General features: G+C 42.4%; 5 non-coding genes across 5 annotated transcripts; all 5 read left to right on the forward strand.

Moving 5' to 3' along the window:
* Window positions 1-4,383: 4,383 nt before the first annotated feature.
* On the forward strand, window positions 4,384-4,471 carry trnap-ugg (transfer RNA proline (anticodon UGG)). Its single transcript is given in 2 exon segments — window positions 4,384-4,419; window positions 4,436-4,471. It is a non-coding gene; the product is annotated as a tRNA-Pro (tRNA).
* Window positions 4,472-7,514: 3,043 nt separating this feature from the next.
* On the forward strand, window positions 7,515-7,602 carry trnap-ugg (transfer RNA proline (anticodon UGG)). The gene is given in 2 exon segments: window positions 7,515-7,550; window positions 7,567-7,602. It is a non-coding gene; the product is annotated as a tRNA-Pro (tRNA).
* A 3,042-nt stretch (window positions 7,603-10,644) lies between these two features.
* trnap-ugg (transfer RNA proline (anticodon UGG)) lies at window positions 10,645-10,732 on the forward strand. Its single transcript is given in 2 exon segments — window positions 10,645-10,680; window positions 10,697-10,732. It is a non-coding gene; the product is annotated as a tRNA-Pro (tRNA).
* A 3,043-nt stretch (window positions 10,733-13,775) lies between these two features.
* Window positions 13,776-13,863, forward strand: trnap-ugg (transfer RNA proline (anticodon UGG)). The gene is given in 2 exon segments: window positions 13,776-13,811; window positions 13,828-13,863. It is a non-coding gene; the product is annotated as a tRNA-Pro (tRNA).
* Window positions 13,864-16,905: 3,042 nt separating this feature from the next.
* trnap-ugg (transfer RNA proline (anticodon UGG)) lies at window positions 16,906-16,993 on the forward strand. Its single transcript is given in 2 exon segments — window positions 16,906-16,941; window positions 16,958-16,993. It is a non-coding gene; the product is annotated as a tRNA-Pro (tRNA).
* Window positions 16,994-25,327: the final 8,334 nt, after the last annotated feature.

Genomic DNA, 25,327 nt, shown 5'->3' on the forward strand with positions numbered 1-25,327 from the left:
CTTGTAAATGTATTTATTTTCTTATTATAATAAATATATATATGTTTTAAATTGTCTTTTTGTCTGGGTTGGTTTTATTTCCCTCCCTCTTTCCTGCTTGTCTATCAAATGTGGCTTCAACAACCGTCCCAGTCCCGCGTGCTCATGAGAACCGCGCTCATTCACGCACAACACAATTGCATTCAGGAATGATAGAAATTCCAATTTATTCTTCTGAAAGGGAACTGCTGTCCGTGAAGGGCAATTCTACAGCTGTGTAAGAGGGATGTGCTTCCTGTCCAGGATCATTCGGTGTCTGTTTCAACGGGATGGTTTTCAGTTCCGGTTCATCAATTGCCCCTTTAAAACGTATTTTCTCATTATCCGGATCATCCTGTACATTTAAAAAGGAGTGTGATTATCAGCTGTGATAACCGAATTGTTAAACTGTTGTGTTTCAAGATACATTGACTTTGCCTGTGTCCGTGTACATCCATATCGCAGCGCATCTGTTCATTACTCAAAATATGCTCATGTTTTCCGATATCCACTCCTTGATGTAACCCTTGTCCCAAATTTGCTCTCAATATAAAAAACAACAAATTATGCACCGACGGTAGCGGCCGCGTGGCCTAAAGGATAAGGTGTCTGATTTCGATTGTAACTGTGATCTTATCAGATGATTGCAGGTTCGAGTCCGGCAGTGGTCAGCTATCGCGCTTTGTGAAATTTTATATTCTTTGTTTTGATTCTGCCTCAAAACCAACCATCTCGGACAGTCACTCACCTGAAGTAAAGGAAGGCTGTGTGCTTTAAGAAGCAAATGGCACATTTTCATCACTGTCGATCTGGTTGCACGGGCAAAACAAGTGGTGAAGTAGATTTTCGTGCATATTATTTCTGTTTGAATGCAAAAAGTAGGGGATGGATGTCTGACTTTGCAGTCAATAGGAGACAAGGTGACTGACAGGTTGAAGCAATGGACTGCTGATCCAGTATGCCCCCAGCTTCGTCGTTATTGTGTTAAACATTTTCCCCTAGTTTTTTTATTCAATCACATTTATCCTCATTGCCAAATTCACCTTTTACTGAAAAGGATGCAGCTCGTTGGTGAAGTAATGTCACAAAAAATAATCACTTCATCAAAGGGAAAACATTAGCAGGACGATGGAGAGGGGGACTCATGAAATCGGTCTCTGAGAGTCAGCACAGGCACGATGGGCCGAATAGCAAACTAACGTCAGAAACTGAGAGCTACGTTCCTCACTGTCGGCGGCTCGTTGTTCTAGGGGTATGATTCTCGCTTTGGGATTATAATAATTGAAATGCGAGAGGTCACGGGTTCAAATCCCGGATGAGCCCTGCCAACTTTTTGTCAAAAAACGACTTCTCAGCCGGTCGACATGTGAGAAAACTGACTTGTTTCAAATTAAAACGTGTGATTGCACTCCGTTGTTCACACAGCGTCCAAAAATCCTGGAGATTCCCAGGAGCAAAGTGAAACTCACCGAACTGAGTAAAGTTCATGTTTCTCAGATGTGCTCGGCTCTGCGTCTCATTGGACAACATAAACCCCGTTTTGATTCCGGCAAATACTTGATCAGTGTATCTTCCTTTCTGCACGCATGAGCTCACCTCCATAGGGAAAAGCATACATTCAACGTCAATCTCAAATTCAACGTGAAACAGACTCTGCCCTGAATATGAGTGCGTCCTGTTTCTCTCGCGCTGAAAAGATGTGAGAAGCTGGCTTTGGATTTCGTCCCTTGGCTGCCGAATTTAAACCGTGCAGGAAATCGATCCGGGGTGGCCAAGCTGCCTGGTCTAATTAAAAGGCGTTCAAACCCTACATTCCAGGCAGGTTATAGTGTTCTGGCCTCAACATTCGGTTCAACATATCGGATCATAAGCACCGCTCCCATTGTCTGCTAATGGTTCTGCTGTTCACACTAACACCTCCTCTGGTCCATCCTTTGTTACTGTATTGCCCGCTTACCACTCACTTTGCCTTTTGGCATTGTGCCATTTATTATTCAATCACTCCTACGCTCCACTGTATCTCAGGCATTCCCTTTTGTCCTTCCTCGCTGCCTATTTTTCCAGGCGTTATTTTCCAGGAAAAATCTGTAAACTTTACATTTTTCTTAAAATATCGGAATGATCATCTGACTGAACGTGAGCCCGGGAAATTCATCCACAGAATGTTCACGGCCTGCTGAGTTTTACAGAATGCTTTGTTTTTGTTCATTGTGTTTCTGTATCCCTTTTAAGGTGATGTGCTGGTCTGCCCGGGGTCATTCTCTGTCTCTCCAAAATGGTGTGCTATCAGTATCGGATCATTATCTATCTGTTTAAAAGGAATGTGCTGTCTGTCCCGGATTTCAAATTTCAAATTTCAAAAACTGCCTTTGGAGAGTGCAGAATTTTTAGTTTGTTGGTGTGTTTGTGTAAGTGAGAGAGTGCGTGGAAACGTTCTGCGCGATCTTACTGTGCATTTCATGTCATGTGAGGAAAAATGCATTACATGCAACTTGAAGCCACACTGATTTGATTCAACACGCATTCAGGGACTGACTGACAGGAGAAGAGTCTGCTGTGGGATTTTGCTATTCCACATGTGAAAGAAGGCAAATTATATAAGTTAGAAACATAGCGATTTTAGCGAGAGCTTGCGGATGGGCTGTGTGACATGATGAGCTCATTCCCCCTTATTTTCAAATACAAATCAAATCAAGACAAGACAAGACATGACTGACTGACTGACTTTGTTTATATAAATTTCTGTATCAATATTTATATATGCATATATTTACATACATTCCCTACTTTTTAACTTTCACAATAAATGTGCTTTTCTGTTCTGCCTGCATTGACTCTATTACATTTGACCTCTTTCACAGCACACGCAGCTTCTGTCTGATCCTGCAGAAAAGCACTCGCGACTTTAAAAGATGGCCTTTGTTGCCCACATCTTCCCTCGTGGCTTGTCTTACACCATGGGCTTACTGTGTTTTGGAATTTACTGACTGCACACCCTGATTTCCAGTGCATTTCATGCAGTCGCACAGACTTCGTTCAATCAAAAATATATAGATTAAGAAACAATTATTTATTTATTTCAATCAAATCAAATTCAATTTTTTGCAATAAAATTGTAAATTTATTTATTTTCTCATTATAATAAATATATATATGTTTTAAATTGTCTTTTTGTCTGGGTTGGTTTTATTTCCCTCCCTCTTTCCTGCTTGTCTATTAAATGTGGCTTCAACAACCGTCCCAGTCCCGCGTGCTCATGAGAACCGCGCTCATTCACGCACAACACAATTGCATTCAGGAATGATAGAAATTCCAATTTATTCTTCTGAAAGGGAACTGCTGTCCGTGAAGGGCAATTCTACAGCTGTGTAAGAGGGATGTGCTTCCTGTCCAGGATCATTCGGTGTCTGTTTCAACGGGATGGTTGTCAGTTCCGGTTCATCAATTGCCCCTTTAAAACGTATTTTCTCATTATCCGGATCATCCTGTACATTTAAAAAGGAGTGTGATTATCAGCTGTGATAACCGAATTGTTAAACTGTTGTGTTTCAAGATACATTGACTTTGCCTGTGTCCGTGTACATCCATATCGCAGCGCATCTGTTCATTACTCAAAATTTGCTCATGTTTTCCGATATCCACTCCTTGATGTAATCCTTGTCCCAAATTTGCTCTCAATATAAAAAACAACAAATTATGCACCGACGGTAGCGGCCGCGTGGCCTAAAGGATAAGGTGTCTGATTTCGATTGTAACTGTGATCTTATCAGATGATTGCAGGTTCGAGTCCGGCAGTGGTCAGCTATCGCGCTTTGTGAAATTTTATATTCTTTGTTTTGATTCTGCCTCAAAACCAACCATCTCGGACAGTCACTCACCTGAAGTAAAGGAAGGCTGTGTGCTTTAAGAAGCTAATGGCACATTTTCATCACTGTCGATCTGGTTGCACGGGCAAAACAAGTGGTGAAGTAGATTTTCGTGCATATTATTTCTGTTTGAATGCAAAAAGTAGGGGATGGATGTCTGACTTTGCAGTCAATAGGAGACAAGGTGACTGACAGGTTGAAGCAATGGACTGCTGATCCAGTATGCCCCCAGCTTCGTCGTTATTGTGTTAAACATTTTCCCCTAGTTCTTTTATTCAATCACATTTATCCTCATTGCCAAATTCACCTTTTACTGAAAAGGATGCAGCTCGTTGATGAAGTAATGTCACAAAAAATAATCACTTCATCAAAGGGAAAACATCAGCAGAACGATGGAGAGGGGGACTCATGAAATCGGTCTCTGAGAGTCAGCACAGGCACGATGGGCCGAATAGCAAACTAACGTCAGAAACTGAGAGCTACGCTCCTCACTGTCGGCGGCTCGTTGGTCTAGGGGTATGATTCTCGCTTTGGGATTATAATAATTGAAATGCGAGAGGTCCCGGGTTCAAATCCCGGACGAGCCCTGCCAACCTTTTGTCAAAAAACGACTTCTCAGCCGGTCGACATGTGAGAAAACTGACATGTTTCCAATTAAAACGTGTGATTGCACTCCGTTGTTCACACAGCGTCCAAAAATCCTGGAGATTCCCAGGAGCGAAGTGAAACTCACCGAACTGAGTAAAGTTCATGTTTCTCAGATGTGCTCGGCTCTGCGTCTCATTGGACAACATAAACCCTGTTTTGATTCCGGCAAATACTTGATCAGTGTATCTTACTTTCTGCACGCATGAGCTCACCTCCATAGGGATAAGCATACATTCAACGTCAATCTCAAATTCAACGTGAAACAGACTCTGCCCTGAATATGAGTGCGTCCTGTTTCTCTCGCGCTGAAAAGATGTGAGAAGCTGGCTTTGGATTTAGTCCCTTGGCTGCCGAATTTAAACCGTGCAGGAAATCGATCCGGGGTGGCCAAGCTGCCTGGTCTAATTAAAAGGCGTTCAAACCCTAGATTCCAGGCAGGTTATAGTGTTCTGGCCTCAACATTCGGTTCAACGTATCGGATCATAAGCACCGCTCCCATTGTCTGCTAATGGTTCTGCTGTTCACACGAACACCTCCTCTGGTCCATCCTTTGTTACTTTATTGCCCGCTTACCACTCACTTTGCCTTTTTGCATTGTGCCATTTATTATTCAATCACTCCTACGCTCCACTGTATCACAGGCATTCCCTTTTGTCCTTCCTCGCTGCCTATTTTTCCAGGCGCTATTTTCCAGGAAAAATCTGTAAACTTTACATTTTTCTTAAAATATCGGAATGATCATCTGACTGAACGTGAGCCCGGGAAATTCATCCACAGAATGTTCACGGCCTGCTGAGTTTTACAGAATGCTTTGTTTTCGTTCATTGTGTTTCTGTATCCCTTTTAAGGTGATGTGCTGGTCTGCCCGGGGTCATTCTCTGTCTCTCCAAAATGGTGTGCTATCAGTATCGGATCATTATCTATCTGTTTAAAAGGAATGTGCTGTCTGTCCCGGATTTCAAATTTCAAATTTCAAAACTGCCTTTGGAGAGTGCAGAATTTTTAGTTTGTTGGTGTGTTTGTGTAAGTGAGAGAGTGCGTGGAAACGTTCTGCGCGATCTTACTGTGCATTTCATGTCATGTGAGGAAAAATGCATTACATGCAACTTGAAGCCACACTGATTTGATTCAACACGCATTCAGGGACTGACTGACAGGAGAAGAGTCTGCTGTGGGATTTTGCTATTCCACATGTGAAAGAAGGCAAATTATATAAGTTAGAAACATAGCGATTTTAGCGAGAGCTTGCGGATGGGCTGTGTGACATGATGAGCTCCTTCCCCCTTATTTTCAAATACAAATCAAATCAAGACAAGACAAGACATGACTGACTGACTGACTTTGTTTATATAAATTTCTTTATCAATATTTATATATGCATATATATTTACATACATTCCCTACTTTTTAACTTTCACAATAAATGTGCTTTTCTGTTCTGCCTGCATTGACTCTATTACATTTGACCTCTTTCACAGCACACGCAGCTTCTGTCTGATCCTGCAGAAAAGCACTCGCGACTTTAAAAGATGGCCTTTGTTGCCCACATCTTCCCTCGTGGCTTGTCTTACACCATGGGCTTACTGTGTTTGGGAATTTACTGACTGCACACCCTGATTTCCAGTGCATTTCATGCAGTCGCACAGACTTCGTTCAATCAAAAATATATATACTAAGAAACAATTATTTATTTATTTCAATCAAATCAAATTCAATTTTTTGCAATAAAATTGTAAATTTATTTATTTTCTTATTATAATAAATATATATATGTTTTAAATTGTCTTTTTGTCTGGGTTGGTTTTATTTCCCTTCCTCTTTCCTGCTTGTCTATTAAATGTGGCTTCAACAACCGTCCCAGTCCCGCGTGCTCATGAGAACCGCGCTCTTTCACGCACAACACAATTGCATTCAGGAATGATAGAAATTCCAATTTATTCTTCTGAAAGGGAACTGCTGTCCGTGAAGGGCAATTCTACAGCTGTGTAAGAGGGATGTGCTTCCTGTCCAGGATCATTCGGTGTCTGTTTCAACGGGATGGTTGTCAGTTCCGGTTCATCAATTGCCCCTTTAAAACGTATTTTCTCATTATCCGGATCATCCTGTACATTTAAAAAGGAGTGTGATTATCAGCTGTGATAACCGAATTGTTAAACTGTTGTGTTTCAAGATACATTGACTTTGCCTGTGTCCGTGTACATCCATATCGCAGCGCATCTGTTCATTACTCAAAATATGCTCATGTTTTCCGATATCCACTCCTTGATGTAACCCTTGTCCCAAATTTGCTCTCAATATAAAAAACAACAAATTATGCACCGACGGTAGCGGCCGCGTGGCCTTAAAGATAAGGTGTCTGATTTCGATTGTAACTGTGATCTTATCAGATGATTGCAGGTTAGAGTCCGGCAGTGGTCAGCTATCGCGCTTTGTGAAATTTTATATTCTTTGTTTTGATTCTGCCTCAAAACCAACCATCTCGGACAGTCACTCACCTGAAGTAAAGGAAGGCTGTGTGCTTTAAGAAGCTAATGGCACATTTTCATCACTGTCGATCTGGTTGCACGGGCAAAACAAGTGGTGAAGTAGATTTTCGTGCATATTATTTCTGTTTGAATGCAAAAAGTAGGGGATGGATGTCTGACTTTGCAGTCAATAGGAGACAAGGTGACTGACAGGTTGAAGCAATGGACTGCTGATCCAGTATGCCCCCAGCTTCGTCGTTATTGTGTTAAACATTTTCCCCTAGTTTTTTTATTCAATCACATTTATCCTCATTGCCAAATTCACCTTTTACTGAAAAGGATGCAGCTCGTTGATGAAGTAATGTCACAAAAAATAATCACTTCATCAAAGGGAAAACATCAGCAGAACGATGGAGAGGGGGACTCATGAAATCGGTCTCTGAGAGTCAGCACAGGCACGATGGGCCGAATAGCAAACTAACGTCAGAAACTGAGAGCTACGCTCCTCACTGTCGGCGGCTCGTTGGTCTAGGGGTATGATTCTCGCTTTGGGATTATAATAATTGAAATGCGAGAGGTCCCGGGTTCAAATCCCGGACGAGCCCTGCCAACCTTTTGTCAAAAAACGACTTCTCAGCCGGACGACATGTGAGAAAACTGACATGTTTCAAATTAAAACGTGTGATTGCACTCCGTTGTTCACACAGCGTACAAAAATCCTGGAGATTCCCAGGAGCACAGTGAAACTCACCGAACTGAGTAAAGTTCATGTTTCTCAGATGTGCTCGGCTCTGCGTCTCATTGGACAACATAAACCCTGGTTTGATTCCGGCAAATACTTGATCAGTGTATCTTCCTTTCTGCACGCATGAGCTCACCTCCATAGGGATAAGCATACATTCAACGTCAATCTCAAATTCAACGTGAAACAGACTCTGCCCTGAATATGAGTGCGTCCTGTTTCTCTCGCGCTGAAAAGATGTGAGAAGCTGGCTTTGGATTTAGTCCCTTGGCTGCCGAATTTGAACCGTGCAGGAAATCAATCCGGGGTGGCCAAGCTGCCTGGTCTAATTAAAAGGCGTTCAAACCCTACATTCCAGGCAGGTTATAGTGTTCTGGCCTCAACATTCGGTTCAACGTATCGGATCATAAGCACCGCTCCCATTGTCTGCTAATGGTTCTGCTGTTCACACTAACACCTCCTCTGGTCCATCCTTTGTTACTTTATTGCCCGCTTACCACTCACTTTGCCTTTTTGCATTGTGCCATTTATTATTCAATCACTCCTACGCTCCACTGTATCACAGGCATTCCCTTTGGTCCTTCCTCGCTGCCTATTTTTCCAGGCGCTATTTTCCAGGAAAAATCTGTCAACTTTACATTTTTCTTAAAATATCGGAATGATCATCTGACTGAACGTGAGCCCGGGAAATTCATCCACAGAATGTTCACGGCCTGCTGAGTTTTACAGAATGCTTTGTTTTTGTTCATTGTGTTTCTGTATCCCTTTTAAGGTGATGTGCTGGTCTGCCCGGGGTCATTCTCTGTCTCTCCAAAATGGTGTGCTATCAGTATCGGATCATTATCTATCTGTTTAAAAGGAATGTGCTGTCTGACCCGGATTTCAAATTTCAAATTTCAAAAACTGCCTTTGGAGAGTGCAGAATTTTTAGTTTGTTGGTGTGTTTGTGTAAGTGAGAGAGTGCGTGGAAACGTTCTGCGCGATCTTACTGTGCATTTCATGTCATGTGAGGAAAAATGCATTACATGCAACTTGAAGCCACACTGATTTGATTCAACACGCATTCAGGGACTGACTGACAGGAGAAGAGTCTGCTGTGGGATTTTGCTATTCCACATGTGAAAGAAGGTAAATTATATAAGTTAGAAACATAGCGATTTTAGCGAGAGCTTGCGGATGGGCTGTGTGACATGATGAGCTCCTTCCCCCTTATTTTCAAATACAAATCAAATCAAGACAAGACAAGACATGACTGACTGACTGACTTTGTTTATATAAATTTCTGTATCAATATTTATATATGCATATATTTACATACATTCCCTACTTTTTAACTTTCACAATAAATGTGCTTTTCTGTTCTGCCTGCATTGGCTCTATTACATTTGACCTCTTTCACAGCACACGCAGCTTCTGTCTGATCCTGCAGAAAAGCACTCGCGACTTTAAAAGATGGCCTTTGTTGCCCACATCTTCCCTCGTGGCTTGTCTTACACCATGGGCTTACTGTGTTTGGGAATTTACTGACTGCACACCCTGATTTCCAGTGCATTTCATGCAGTCGCACAGACTTCGTTCAATCAAAAATATATAGATTAAGAAACAATTATTTATTTATTTCAATCAAATCAAATTCAATTTTTTGCAATAAAATTGTAAATTTATTTATTTTCTTATTATGATAAATATATATATGTTTTAAATTGTCTTTTTGTCTGGGTTGGTTTTATTTCCCTCCCTCTTTCCTGCTTGTCTATCACCTGTGGCTTCAACAAACGTCCCAGTCCCGCGTGCTCATGAGAACCGCGCTCATTCACGCACAACACAATTGCATTCAGGAATGATAGAAATTCCAATTTATTCTTCTGAAAGGGAACTGCTGTCCGTGAAGGGCAATTCTACAGCTGTGTAAGAGGGATGTGCTTCCTGTCCAGGATCATTCGGTGTCTGTTTCAACGGGATGGTTGTCAGTTCCGGTTCATCAATTGCCCCTTTAAAACGTATTTTCTCATTATCCGGATCATCCTGTACATTTAAAAAGGAGTGTGATTATCAGCTGTGATAACCGAATTGTTAAACTGTTGTGTTTCAAGATACATTGACTTTGCCTGTGTCCGTGTACATCCATATCGCAGCGCATCTGTTCATTACTCAAAATATGCTCATGTTTTCCGATAGCCACTCCTTGATGCAACCCTTGTCCCATATTTGCTCTCAATATAAAAAACAACAAATTATGCACCGACGGTAGCGACCGCGTGGCCTAAAGGATAAGGTGTCTGATTTCGATTGTAACTGTGATCTTATCAGATAATTGCAGGTTCGAGTCCGGCAGTGGTCAGCTATCACGCTTTGCGAAATTTTATATTCTTTGTTTTGATTCTGCCTCAAAACCAACCATCTCGGACAGTCACTCACCTGAAGTGAAGGAAGGCTGTGTGCTTTAAGAAGCTAATGGCACATTTTCATCACTGTCGATCTGGTTGCACGGGCAAAACAAGTCGTGAAGTAGATTTTCGTGCATATTATTTCTGTTTGAATGCAAAAAGTAGGGGATGGATGTCTGACTTTGCAGTCAATAGGAGACAAGGTGACTGACAGGTTGAAGCAATGGACTGCTGATCCAGTATGCCCCCAGCTTCGTCGTTATTGTGTTAAACATTTTCCCCTAGTTTTTTTATTCAATCACATTTATCCTCATTGCCAAATTCACCTTTTACTGAAAAGGATGCAGCTCGTTGATGAAGTAATGTCACAAAAAATAATCACTTCATCAAAGGGAAAACATTAGCAGAACGATGGAGAGGGGGACTCATGAAATCGGTCTCTGAGAGTCAGCACAGGCACGATGGGCCGAATAGCAAACTAACGTCAGAAACTGAGAGCTACGCTCCTCACTGTCGGCGGCTCGTTGGTCTAGGGGTATGATTCTCGCTTTGGGATTATAATAATTGAAATGCGAGAGGTCCCGGGTTCAAATCCCGGACGAGCCCTGCCAACCTTTTGTCAAAAAACGACTTCTCAGCCGGTCGACATGTGAGAAAACTGACATGTTTCAAATTAAAACGTGTGATTGCACTCCGTTGTTCACACAGCGTACAAAAATCCTGGAGATTCCCAGGAGCAAAGTGAAACTCACCGAACTGAGTAAAGTTCATGTTTCTCAGATGTGCTCGGCTCTGCGTTTCATTGGACAACATAAACCCCGTTTTGATTCCGGCAAATACTTGATCAGTGTATCTTCCTTTCTGCACGCATGAGCTCACCTCCATAGGGATAAGCATACATTTAACGTCAATCTCAAATTCAACGTGAAACAGACTCTGCCCTGAATATGAGTGCGTCCTGTTTCTCTCGCGCTGAAAAGATGTGAGAAGCTGGCTTTGGATTTAGTCCCTTGGCTGCCGAATTTAAACCGTGCAGGAAATCAATTCGGGGTGGCCAAGCTGCCTGGTCTAATTAAAAGGCGTTCAAACCCTACATTCCAGGCAGGTTATAGTGTTCTGGCCTCAACTTTCGGTTCAACGTATCGGATCATAAGCACCGGTCCCATTGTCTGCTAATGGTTCTGCTGTTCACACTAACACCTCCTCTGGTCCATCCTTTGTTACTTTATTGCCCGCTTACCACTCACTTTGCCTTTTTGCATTGTGCCATTTATTATTCAATCACTCCTACACTCCACTGTATCACAGGCATTCCCTTTTGTCCTTCCTCGCTGCCTATTTTTCCAGGCGCTATTTTCCAGGAAAAATCTGTAAACTTTACATTTTTCTTAAAATATCGGAATGATCATCTGACTGAACGTGAGCCCGGGAAATTCATCCACAGAATGTTCACGGCCTGCTGAGTTTTACAGAATGCTTTGTTTTCGTTCATTGTGTTTCTGTATCCCTTTTAAGGTGATGTGCTGGTCTGCCCGGGGTCATTCTTTGTCTCTCCAAAATGGTGTGCTATCAGTATCGGATCATTATCTATCTGTTTAAAAGGAATGTGCTGTCTGTCCCGGATTTCAAATTTCAAATTTCAAAACTGCCTTTGGAGAGTGCAGAATTTTTAGTTTGTTGGTGTGTTTGTGTAAGTGAGAGAGTGCGTGGAAACGTTCTGCGCGATCTTACTGTGCATTTCATGTCATGTGAGGAAAAATGCATTACATGCAACTTGAAGCCACACTGATTTGATTCAACACGCATTCAGGGACTGACTGACAGGAGAAGAGTCTGCTGTGGGATTTTGCTATTCCACATGTGAAAGAAGGCAAATTATATAAGTTAGAAACATAGCGATTTTAGCGAGAGCTTGCGGATGGGCTGTGTGACATGATGAGCTCCTTCCCCCTTATTTTCAAATACAAATCAAATCAAGACAAGACAAGACATGACTGACTGACTGACTTTGTTTATATAAATTTCTTTATCAATATTTATATATGCATATATATTTACATACATTCCCTACTTTTTAACTTTCACAATAAATGTGCTTTTCTGTTCTGCCTGCATTGACTCTATTACATTTGACCTCTTTCACAGCACACGCAGCTTCTGTCTGATCCTGCAGAAAAGCACTCGCGACTTTAAAAGATGGCCTTTGTTGCCCACATCTTCCCTCGTGGCTTGTCTTACACCATGGGCTTACTGTGTTTGGGAATTTACTGACTGCACACCCTGATTTCCAGTGCATTTCATGCAGTCGCACAGACTTCGTTCAATCAAAAATATATATACTAAGAAACAATTATTTATTTATTTCAATCAAATCAAATTCAATTTTTTGCAATAAAATTGTAAATTTATTTATTTTCTTATTATAATAAATATATATATGTTTTAAATTGTCTTTTTGTCTGGGTTGGTTTTATTTCCCTTCCTCTTTCCTGCTTGTCTATTAAATGTGGCTTCAACAACCGTCCCAGTCCCGCGTGCTCATGAGAACCGCGCTCTTTCACGCACAACACAATTGCATTCAGGAATGATAGAAATTCCAATTTATTCTTCTGAAAGGGAACTGCTGTCCGTGAAGGGCAATTCTACAGCTGTGTAAGAGGGATGTGCTTCCTGTCCAGGATCATTCGGTGTCTGTTTCAACGGGATGGTTGTCAGTTCCGGTTCATCAATTGCCCCTTTAAAACGTATTTTCTCATTATCCGGATCATCCTGTACATTTAAAAAGGAGTGTGATTATCAGCTGTGATAACCGAATTGTTAAACTGTTGTGTTTCAAGATACATTGACTTTGCCTGTGTCCGTGTACATCCATATCGCAGCGCATCTGTTCATTACTCAAAATATGCTCATGTTTTCCGATATCCACTCCTTGATGTAACCCTTGTCCCAAATTTGCTCTCAATATAAAAAACAACAAATTATGCACCGACGGTAGCGGCCGCGTGGCCTTAAAGATAAGGTGTCTGATTTCGATTGTAACTGTGATCTTATCAGATGATTGCAGGTTAGAGTCCGGCAGTGGTCAGCTATCGCGCTTTGTGAAATTTTATATTCTTTGTTTTGATTCTGCCTCAAAACCAACCATCTCGGACAGTCACTCACCTGAAGTAAAGGAAGGCTGTGTGCTTTAAGAAGCTAATGGCACATTTTCATCACTGTCGATCTGGTTGCACGGGCAAAACAAGTGGTGAAGTAGATTTTCGTGCATATTATTTCTGTTTGAATGCAAAAAGTAGGGGATGGATGTCTGACTTTGCAGTCAATAGGAGACAAGGTGACTGACAGGTTGAAGCAATGGACTGCTGATCCAGTATGCCCCCAGCTTCGTCGTTATTGTGTTAAACATTTTCCCCTAGTTTTTTTATTCAATCACATTTATCCTCATTGCCAAATTCACCTTTTACTGAAAAGGATGCAGCTCGTTGATGAAGTAATGTCACAAAAAATAATCACTTCATCAAAGGGAAAACATCAGCAGAACGATGGAGAGGGGGACTCATGAAATCGGTCTCTGAGAGTCAGCACAGGCACGATGGGCCGAATAGCAAACTAACGTCAGAAACTGAGAGCTACGCTCCTCACTGTCGGCGGCTCGTTGGTCTAGGGGTATGATTCTCGCTTTGGGATTATAATAATTGAAATGCGAGAGGTCCCGGGTTCAAATCCCGGACGAGCCCTGCCAACCTTTTGTCAAAAAACGACTTCTCAGCCGGACGACATGTGAGAAAACTGACATGTTTCAAATTAAAACGTGTGATTGCACTCCGTTGTTCACACAGCGTACAAAAATCCTGGAGATTCCCAGGAGCACAGTGAAACTCACCGAACTGAGTAAAGTTCATGTTTCTCAGATGTGCTCGGCTCTGCGTCTCATTGGACAACATAAACCCTGGTTTGATTCCGGCAAATACTTGATCAGTGTATCTTCCTTTCTGCACGCATGAGCTCACCTCCATAGGGATAAGCATACATTCAACGTCAATCTCAAATTCAACGTGAAACAGACTCTGCCCTGAATATGAGTGCGTCCTGTTTCTCTCGCGCTGAAAAGATGTGAGAAGCTGGCTTTGGATTTAGTCCCTTGGCTGCCGAATTTGAACCGTGCAGGAAATCAATCCGGGGTGGCCAAGCTGCCTGGTCTAATTAAAAGGCGTTCAAACCCTACATTCCAGGCAGGTTATAGTGTTCTGGCCTCAACATTCGGTTCAACGTATCGGATCATAAGCACCGCTCCCATTGTCTGCTAATGGTTCTGCTGTTCACACTAACACCTCCTCTGGTCCATCCTTTGTTACTTTATTGCCCGCTTACCACTCACTTTGCCTTTTTGCATTGTGCCATTTATTATTCAATCACTCCTACGCTCCACTGTATCACAGGCATTCCCTTTGGTCCTTCCTCGCTGCCTATTTTTCCAGGCGCTATTTTCCAGGAAAAATCTGTCAACTTTACATTTTTCTTAAAATATCGGAATGATCATCTGACTGAACGTGAGCCCGGGAAATTCATCCACAGAATGTTCACGGCCTGCTGAGTTTTACAGAATGCTTTGTTTTTGTTCATTGTGTTTCTGTATCCCTTTTAAGGTGATGTGCTGGTCTGCCCGGGGTCATTCTCTGTCTCTCCAAAATGGTGTGCTATCAGTATCGGATCATTATCTATCTGTTTAAAAGGAATGTGCTGTCTGACCCGGATTTCAAATTTCAAATTTCAAAAACTGCCTTTGGAGAGTGCAGAATTTTTAGTTTGTTGGTGTGTTTGTGTAAGTGAGAGAGTGCGTGGAAACGTTCTGCGCGATCTTACTGTGCATTTCATGTCATGTGAGGAAAAATGCATTACATGCAACTTGAAGCCACACTGATTTGATTCAACACGCATTCAGGGACTGACTGACAGGAGAAGAGTCTGCTGTGGGATTTTGCTATTCCACATGTGAAAGAAGGTAAATTATATAAGTTAGAAACATAGCGATTTTAGCGAGAGCTTGCGGATGGGCTGTGTGACATGATGAGCTCCTTCCCCCTTATTTTCAAATACAAATCAAATCAAGACAAGACAAGACATGACTGACTGACTGACTTTGTTTATATAAATTTCTGTATCAATATTTATATATGCATATATTTACATACATTCCCTACTTTTTAACTTTCACAATAAATGTGCTTTTCTGTTCTGCCTGCATTGGCTCTATTACATTTGACCTCTTTCACAGCACACGCAGCTTCTGTCTGATCCTGCAGAAAAGCACTCGCGACTTTAAAAGATGGCCTTTGTTGCCCACATCTTCCCTCGTGGCTTGTCTTACACCATGGGCTTACTGTGTTTGGGAATTTACTGACTGCACACCCTGATTTCCAGTGCATTTCATGCAGTCGCACAGACTTCGTTCAATCAAAAATATATAGATTAAGAAACAATTATTTATTTATTTCAATCAAATCAAATTCAATTTTTTGCAATAAAATTGTAAATTTATTTATTTTCTTATTATGATAAATATATATATGTTTTAAATTGTCTTTTTGTCTGGGTTGGTTTTATTTCCCTCCCTCTTTCCTGCTTGTCTATCACCTGTGGCTTCAACAAACGTCCCAGTCCCGCGTGCTCATGAGAACCGCGCTCATTCACGCACAACACAATTGCATTCAGGAATGATAGAAATTCCAATTTATTCTTCTGAAAGGGAACTGCTGTCCGTGAAGGGCAATTCTACAGCTGTGTAAGAGGGATGTGCTTCCTGTCCAGGATCATTCGGTGTCTGTTTCAACGGGATGGTTGTCAGTTCCGGTTCATCAATTGCCCCTTTAAAACGTATTTTCTCATTATCCGGATCATCCTGTACATTTAAAAAGGAGTGTGATTATCAGCTGTGATAACCGAATTGTTAAACTGTTGTGTTTCAAGATACATTGACTTTGCCTGTGTCCGTGTACATCCATATCGCAGCGCATCTGTTCATTACTCAAAATATGCTCATGTTTTCCGATAGCCACTCCTTGATGCAACCCTTGTCCCATATTTGCTCTCAATATAAAAAACAACAAATTATGCACCGACGGTAGCGACCGCGTGGCCTAAAGGATAAGGTGTCTGATTTCGATTGTAACTGTGATCTTATCAGATAATTGCAGGTTCGAGTCCGGCAGTGGTCAGCTATCACGCTTTGCGAAATTTTATATTCTTTGTTTTGATTCTGCCTCAAAACCAACCATCTCGGACAGTCACTCACCTGAAGTGAAGGAAGGCTGTGTGCTTTAAGAAGCTAATGGCACATTTTCATCACTGTCGATCTGGTTGCACGGGCAAAACAAGTCGTGAAGTAGATTTTCGTGCATATTATTTCTGTTTGAATGCAAAAAGTAGGGGATGGATGTCTGACTTTGCAGTCAATAGGAGACAAGGTGACTGACAGGTTGAAGCAATGGACTGCTGATCCAGTATGCCCCCAGCTTCGTCGTTATTGTGTTAAACATTTTCCCCTAGTTTTTTTATTCAATCACATTTATCCTCATTGCCAAATTCACCTTTTACTGAAAAGGATGCAGCTCGTTGATGAAGTAATGTCACAAAAAATAATCACTTCATCAAAGGGAAAACATTAGCAGAACGATGGAGAGGGGGACTCATGAAATCGGTCTCTGAGAGTCAGCACAGGCACGATGGGCCGAATAGCAAACTAACGTCAGAAACTGAGAGCTACGCTCCTCACTGTCGGCGGCTCGTTGGTCTAGGGGTATGATTCTCGCTTTGGGATTATAATAATTGAAATGCGAGAGGTCCCGGGTTCAAATCCCGGACGAGCCCTGCCAACCTTTTGTCAAAAAACGACTTCTCAGCCGGTCGACATGTGAGAAAACTGACATGTTTCAAATTAAAACGTGTGATTGCACTCCGTTGTTCACACAGCGTACAAAAATCCTGGAGATTCCCAGGAGCAAAGTGAAACTCACCGAACTGAGTAAAGTTCATGTTTCTCAGATGTGCTCGGCTCTGCGTTTCATTGGACAACATAAACCCCGTTTTGATTCCGGCAAATACTTGATCAGTGTATCTTCCTTTCTGCACGCATGAGCTCACCTCCATAGGGATAAGCATACATTTAACGTCAATCTCAAATTCAACGTGAAACAGACTCTGCCCTGAATATGAGTGCGTCCTGTTTCTCTCGCGCTGAAAAGATGTGAGAAGCTGGCTTTGGATTTAGTCCCTTGGCTGCCGAATTTAAACCGTGCAGGAAATCAATTCGGGGTGGCCAAGCTGCCTGGTCTAATTAAAAGGCGTTCAAACCCTACATTCCAGGCAGGTTATAGTGTTCTGGCCTCAACTTTCGGTTCAACGTATCGGATCATAAGCACCGGTCCCATTGTCTGCTAATGGTTCTGCTGTTCACACTAACACCTCCTCTGGTCCATCCTTTGTTACTTTATTGCCCGCTTACCACTCACTTTGCCTTTTTGCATTGTGCCATTTATTATTCAATCACTCCTACACTCCACTGTATCACAGGCATTCCCTTTTGTCCTTCCTCGCTGCCTATTTTTCCAGGCGCTATTTTCCAGGAAAAATCTGTAAACTTTACATTTTTCTTAACATATCGGAATGATCATCTTACTGAACGTGAGCCCGGGAAATTCATCCACAGAATGTTCACGGCCTGCTGAGTTTTACAGAATGCTTTGTTTTTGTTCATTGTGTTTCTGTATCCCTTTTAAGGTGATGTGCTGGTCTGCCCGGGGTCATTCTCTGTCTCTCCAAAATGGTGTGCTATCAGTATCGGATCATTATCTATCTGTTTAAAAGGAATGTGCTGTCTGTCCCGGATTTCAAATTTCAAATTTCAAAAACTGCCTTTGGAGAGTGCAGAATTGTTAGTTTGTTGGTGTGTTTGTGTAAGTGAGAGAGTGCGTGGAAACGTTCTGCGCGATCTTACTGTGCATTTCATGTCATGTGAGGAAAAATGCATTACATGCAACTTGAAGCCACACTGATTTGATTCAACACGCATTCAGGGACTGACTGACAGGACAAGAATCTGCTGTGGGATTTTGCTATTCCACATGTGAAAGAAGGCAAATTATATAAGTTAGAAACATAGCGATTTTAGCGAGAGCTTGCGGATGGGCTGTGTGACATGATGAGCTCCTTCCCCCTTATTTTCAAATACAAATCAAATCAAGACAAGACAAGACATGACTGACTGACTGACTTTGTTTATGTAAATTTCTGTATCAATATTTATATATGCATATATTTACATACATTCACTACTTTTTAACTTTCACAATAAATGTGCTTTTCTGTTCTGCCTGCATTGGCTCTATTACATTTGACCTCTTTCACAGCACACGCAGCTTCTGTCTGATCCTGCAGAAAAGCACTCGCGACTTTAAAAGATGGCCTTTGTTGCCCACATCTTCCCTCGTGGCTTGTCTTACACCATGGGCTTACTGTGTTTGGGAATTTACTGACTGCACACCCTGATTTCCAGTGCATTTCATGCAGTCGCACAGACTTCGTTCAATCAAAAATATATAGATTAAGAAACAATTATTTATTTATTTCAATCAAATCAAATTCAATTTTTTGCAATAAAATTGTAAATTTATTTATTTTCTTATTAGGATAAATATATATATGTTTTAAATTGTCTTTTTGTCTGGGTTGGTTTTATTTCCATCCCTCTTTCCTGCTTGTCTATCACCTGTGGCTTCAACAACCGTCGCAGTCCCGCGTGCTCATGAGAACCGCGCTCATTCACGCACAACACAATTGCATTCAGGAATGATAGAAATCCCACTTTATTCTTCTGAAAGGGAACTGCTGTCCGTGAAGGGCAATTCTACAGCTGTGTAAGAGAGATGTGCTTCCTGTCCAGGATCATTCGGTGTCTGTTTCAACGGGATGGTTGTCAGTTCCGGTTCATCAATTGCCCCTTTAAAACGTATTTTTTCTCATTATCCGGATCATCCTGTACATTTAAAAAGGAGTGTGATTATCAGCTGTGATAACCGAATTATTAAACTGTTGTGTTTCAAGCTACATTTACTTTGCCTGTGTCCGTGTACATCCATATCGCAGCGCATCTGTTCATTACTCAATATATGCTCATGTTTTCCGATGTTTTTGATGTCTCAGTGTAAGGGCTCCCTGGATTTGATGCCTCAGTGTAAGGGGTTCATGGATTTGGTGTCTCAGTGTAAGGGATCCCTCGATTTGATGCCTCAGTGTAAGGGGTCCCTGGATTTGATGCCGCAGTGTAAGTGGTCCCTGGATTTGGTGCCTCAGTGTAAGTGCTTCCTGTATTTGGTGCCTCAGTGTAAGGGGTCCCTGGATTTGATGCCTCAGTGTTTGGATTTGGTGCCTCAGTGTAAGGGTTTCCTGTATTTGGTGCCTCAGTGTAAGGGGTCCCTGGATTTGATGTCTCAGTGTAAGGGGTCCCTGGATTTGATGTCTCAGTGTAAGTGGTCCCTGGATTTGATGTCTCTGTGTAAGGGGTCCCTGGAATTGATGTCTCAGTGTAAGGGGTCCCTGGATTTGATGTCTCTGTGTAAGGTGTCCCTGGATTTGATGTCTCATTGTAAGGGGTCCCTGGATTTGATGTCTCAGTGTAAAGGGTCCGTGGATTTGATGTCTCATTGTGAGGGCTCCCTGGATTTGATGCCTCAGTGTAAGGGGTCCCTGGATTTGGTGCCTCAGTGTAAGGGTTTCCTGTATTGGTGCCTCAGTGTAAGGGGTCCCTGGATTTGATGCCTCAGTGTAAGGGGTCCCTATATTTGGTGCATCAGTGTAAGGGGTTCATGGATTTGGTGCCTCAGAGCAAGCGGTCCCTGGATTTGGTGTCTCATTGTAAGGGGTCCCTGGATTTGGTGCCTCAGTGTAAAAGTTCCCTGGATTTGGTGCCTCAGATTAAGGGTACCCTGGATTTGGTCTCTCAGTGTAAGGGATCCCTGGATTTGATGCCTCAGTGTAAAGGTTCCTTGGATTTGATGCCTCAGCGTAAGGGGTCCCTGGATTTGGTGCCTCAGTGTCAAGGTTCCCTGGATTTGATGCCTCAGTGTAAGGGGTCCCTGGATTTGGTGTCTCAGTGTGAGCGGTCCCTGGATTTGGTGCCTCAGTGTAAGGGGTCCCTGGATTTGATCCCTCAGTGTAAGGGCTCCCTGGATTTGGTGCCTCAGTGTAAGGGGTCCCTGGATTTGATGCCTCATTTCCTGTGGTCCCTGGATTTGGTGTCACAATGTAAGGGAATCTTGGATTTGTTGTCAACAGCACCTCGTCATTGGGACTGATGACAAACCTGCAGCCGAGCAGCGCATTCAGCGCAGAAAAATATCATTAAAATCTATTCCCAATTAACACTAACCCATAGTAATTCACCAGTAACAGTCCAGTGCCTGCAAGGAACTGCTGCCCCGCATTTCGCTTCAGTGGAACACAGTGCAAAACATTTTAAAAGAAAAATAAACCCATCATAGTTCAACAAATGCAATTAATGGGCAGTAAATCCCACTGATTCATACACCTCCTTCACCCCTACTCTTCAACTCCCCCTCGCCAACTATTCTTTCACCCCTACTTACCAAACCCCTCACCCCAACTCCTCTATCACCCCATTTCTTTCAAACCTTCACCCCAACTCCTCTTTCACCCTACTCTCCAAACCCACCTCCTCCAACTCCTCTTTCATCCCTACAGTTTGATTTTCAACATCACTTACACAAGTCATCTACACTGGAGGTAAATCTAGGATCTTCTGTGTGATGGTGAGGTGATCACTGGACAATAAAGTGCAGAGACTGATGGATGGCTGCTCATTACCCTCGGTGATAGTTAATCCCCTTTCCCACTGAATACTCTGGACAGACGGTCACCTTGGTAACGGAATGGTCATTGTGACATCACTTTCTATCCAATAGCACACAAGACAATGCGTCATCAATAAATGGCAAATGAATTAAACACTCTTCAATTACATTGTAAATAATAGGAAATAAAATGCTGGAAAATAACTGGTGCAGATAATAGCTTATCTCTATCAAACATTAAGAATGATGTGTTTTATTTACACACACACACAGCATTGACTCTGTGTGCATTCTTTTCAGTTGTTCGACTTAACCTGATGCAATTTTATTTCTTCGGAGTTTAGGAACCGCGGGAAGCCATCAGGCGGTGTTTGCTGTTTCAGTATCTCAAGAGATAGCGCGCAGTTGCTCCTCCCACTGCCCGGGGGAATCGGGTAGCTATTTAAACGGACAGGGACTCTCTTTTCTCTGCCTATTTAAACTTAAAGGAACAGTCCAGTTCATCTCAGAGTGTTGGCGGACTTCACGAACCGAGATACCATTACCATTCGCTCCCTTCTGTAATGTGCTGTGATTGTAAAGCTGTCTATTTCAGTGACTTGAGCCTTTCTAAAATGTCACATTGTTTTTATAATCCATTTGACTTGCTTGTCTTATTTGTCAAAATTTCAGAATTGTTCAGTTTGACAAAGGTTTTGTTTAAAGGTAGAGTAAAATTAGTTTCAAAATATTCTTTCTAACCCTCCCTCAGCTCCCAAATTTTAGAATACTCGGCAATACTGACTGGGAAGGTGCCAAGTTCGGTCCTTGATCTGGGCTGTTAGTTGATCTCAGCCAAGGCAGCAATTCACGGGTTATAGTTGTCCTCAGTACCACTGTGCTAAATATGAGTAAAATTTAGCCACTGCAATTGCTCGTAATACTGATCCAGTATGTGTCGCGTGTGTCTTTCTGCTGGATCTGACAGCAGCTGCTTGTGCTGTGAAAGAGGTCAAATGTAATCGAGCCCCGTGCAGGCAGAACAGAAAAAGTACATTTATTTTGGAAGTTAAAAAGTTGGGATTGGATATAAATATACATATATTTAAATATACAAAGTCACTCAGTCAGTCATGTCTTGGCTTGTCTTGTCTCGTCTTTTCTTGAATTTATTTGATTTGATTTGAATTTGAAAATAAGGGTGGAGGATGTCATCATGTCACACAGCCCACACGCAAGCCCTCGATAAAATCGCTATATTTCTAACTTGTGTATTTTCCCTTCTTTTAGATGTGGAATAGCAAAATCCCACAGCAGAATCTTCTACCGTCAGAGAGTCCACGAAGGAGTGTTCAATCAAATCAGTACGGTTTCAAGCTGCATGTAATGCATTTTTCTCACATGATAGTAAGATCGCACAGCACGTTTGCACACACACTGGCTTACACAAACACACAAACAAACTAAATTCCTGCACCCTCTAAGGCAGTTTTTGAAATTTGAAATGTGAACTCCGGGACAGACAGCACATCGCTTTTACACAGACACAGAATGATGCGGGTCTGATAGCACACCATTTTAAACAGATAGAGAATTATCTCGGACAGACAGCACATCCCCTTAAAAGGGACACGGAAATAGAATGAATAAAAACAGATAAATATGTAAAACTCAGCAGGTCGTGCAGATTCTGTGGATGAAGAACCCGGTTTCACGTTCTGTCGGATAATCATTCCGATATTTTAGGAAACATTTCAAGATTACAGATTTTGTTCAACAAAAATAGCGCCTGGAAATAATACGCAGCGAGAAAGGTCAAATGGGAATGTCTGTGATACAGTGGAACGCAGGAGTGATTAATAATAAATGGCACAATGGAGAAGGCAAAGTGGGTGGTAATCGGGTAATAAGGTTACAAAGGATGGTCCAAAGGAGGTGTTCGTGGGAATAGCAGAACCATTACTAGACAATGGGAGCGGTGCTTATCACCCGATACGTTGAACCTAATGTTGAGGCCAGAAGACTATAACATGCCTGCAATATTAGGTGTCAACGCCTTTTCATCAGACCAGGTAGCTTGGCCACCCCGGATTGATTTCCTGTCCGCTCTGAATCCGTCAACCAAGAGGCTAATTCAAAAGCTAGCTTCTCACATCTAGAGAAACAAGACGCCTTCATATTCAGGGCAGAGGTGGAGATTGACGCTGAATGTATGCGTATCCCCACTGAGCAGAGCTGATGCGGACAGGCAGGAGGATATACTGATCAATTATTGGCCGGAACTAAACACGGGTTTAGGTTATCCAACGAATCACAGAGCCGAGTACCTCTGAGATACTTTAACCTTACTCAGTTGTGTGAGTTTCACTTTGCTCTGGGATTTGGACGCTGTGGGAACAATCGGCGCAAAATTACACGTTTTAATGTGAAATATGTCTGTTTTCTCACATGTCAAGCGGCTGTGAGAAGCGGAACTTTGAATAAAAAATGACGGGGCTCGTTCAGGATTTGGCCCGAGACCTCACTCATTTCAAATGTGATCATTCCTAAGCGAGATTCATAACCCGAGAACAAGAGCCGCCGACAGTGAAAAGCGCAGCTCTCAGATTCTGACGGTAGTGAGAAAAGATATTAGGCCCATCGTGCTTGTGCTGTCCCTCAGAGAGCTATCTAATTGGTCCCCCTCTCCGCAGTCCTGCAACTGTTATCCTTTTGACGAATATATTATTAATTTGAGACATAACATGAGCAAAGTGCAGCATCCTTGTCAGTGAAAGGGAAACTCGGCGATGAGGTTAATGTGATTGACAAAGTGACCAGGGGAGTCAAAGCTGAACACAAATACGACGAGGATGGGATTCGAACCCATGCGTGCAGAACAAAATTGATTAGTAGTTCATCGCCTTAACTTCTCGGCCACCTCGCCTTTTATTCAGCCAAGCGTCAGCCTTTCAATCTCCTGCTTTTTGTAACCCAACAGAAATAATGTGCAAGAAAGTCCACTTCACAGCTTGCTGCGCCCGTGCATGCAGATCGACAATGATGAAAACGTGCTATTCGATTCCAAAAGCAAACAGCCTTCCTTTACTTCAGCTGAGTGACTGGAAGTGATGGTTGGTTTCTCGGCAGAATCACAACAACGAATATAAAATTTCAGGCAGCGGGTTAATTGACCGCGGCAAGATACGACTCTGCAATGTTTTGATAAGTTCGCGGTTATAATCGAAGTCAGACGCTGTATCCATTAGACCACACGGCCGCTGCCCCCATCACCCAATGTGTTGTTGTGTATATTGCGAGCAAAATCAAGGAGTGGATTGAGGAAAAGATGAGCATATTTCGAGTAAATGAACAGATGCACTGCGATCTGGGTGCGCACCCGGCAGAGGAAACCCCAATGTAAATTGGAACACAACAGTTTAACAATTCGGTCATTGCAGCTGAAATCATACTCCTTCTCAAACTATACAGGATGACCCGGGTTTATGAGACAATCCGTTTTAAAGGGAAAGATTATGAACCGGAACTGACAACCAGCCCTTTCAAAGAGATACAGAATGATCGGGGACTGCAATAACATCCCTTTTACCCAGATGCAGAATCACCCTTGACTGACCGCAGTTCCCTTTTAAATGAATAAAGTGAGATTTCTATCATCACTGAAGGCAATTGTGCAGTGGGGCTCAGGACCACGCGGGGCAGAGACGGATATTGAAGCCACAGGTGATAGACAGGCAGGAAAGAGGGAGGTACGTAAAACCAGCCCACTGAAAGCCAATTTACAAATATATATATATATTAAACAACTTAAGAAAATAAATACATTTAATTTTTATTTAAAAAAAAATGAATTTGATTTGTTTTAAATAAATAAATAATTGATTCATAATCTAGATATTTTTTGATTGAACGAAGGCTGTGTGACTGGAAGAATTCCATTGGAAATGAGGGGGTGCCTCTTATCAACAAAGGCAGACATTGATGTGGAGATTCAGCATCTCCTCCAGTGCTCCAGTGCAGCCTTCGGGCGCCTGCGGAAAAGACTGTTTGAAGACCAGGCCCTGAAATCTACCACCTAACTCATGGTCTACAGGGCTGTAATAGTACCCGCCCACCTGTATGGGTCTGAGGCATGGACGATGTGCAGAAGGCACCTCAGGTCGCTGGAGATATATCACCAACGATGTCTCCGCAAGATCCTGCAAATCTCCTGGCAGGACAGACGCATCAACATCAGTGTCCTCGACCAGGGTAACATCCCCAGTACTGAAGCACTGACCACACTCGATCAGCTTCGCTGGGCAGGCAACATAGCACGCATGCCAGATGTGAGACTCCATAAGCAATGCTTTATGCG

This window comes from Pristiophorus japonicus, unplaced genomic scaffold (assembly GCF_044704955.1).
Source record: "Pristiophorus japonicus isolate sPriJap1 unplaced genomic scaffold, sPriJap1.hap1 HAP1_SCAFFOLD_336, whole genome shotgun sequence".
Lineage (NCBI taxonomy): Eukaryota > Metazoa > Chordata > Chondrichthyes > Pristiophoridae > Pristiophorus > Pristiophorus japonicus.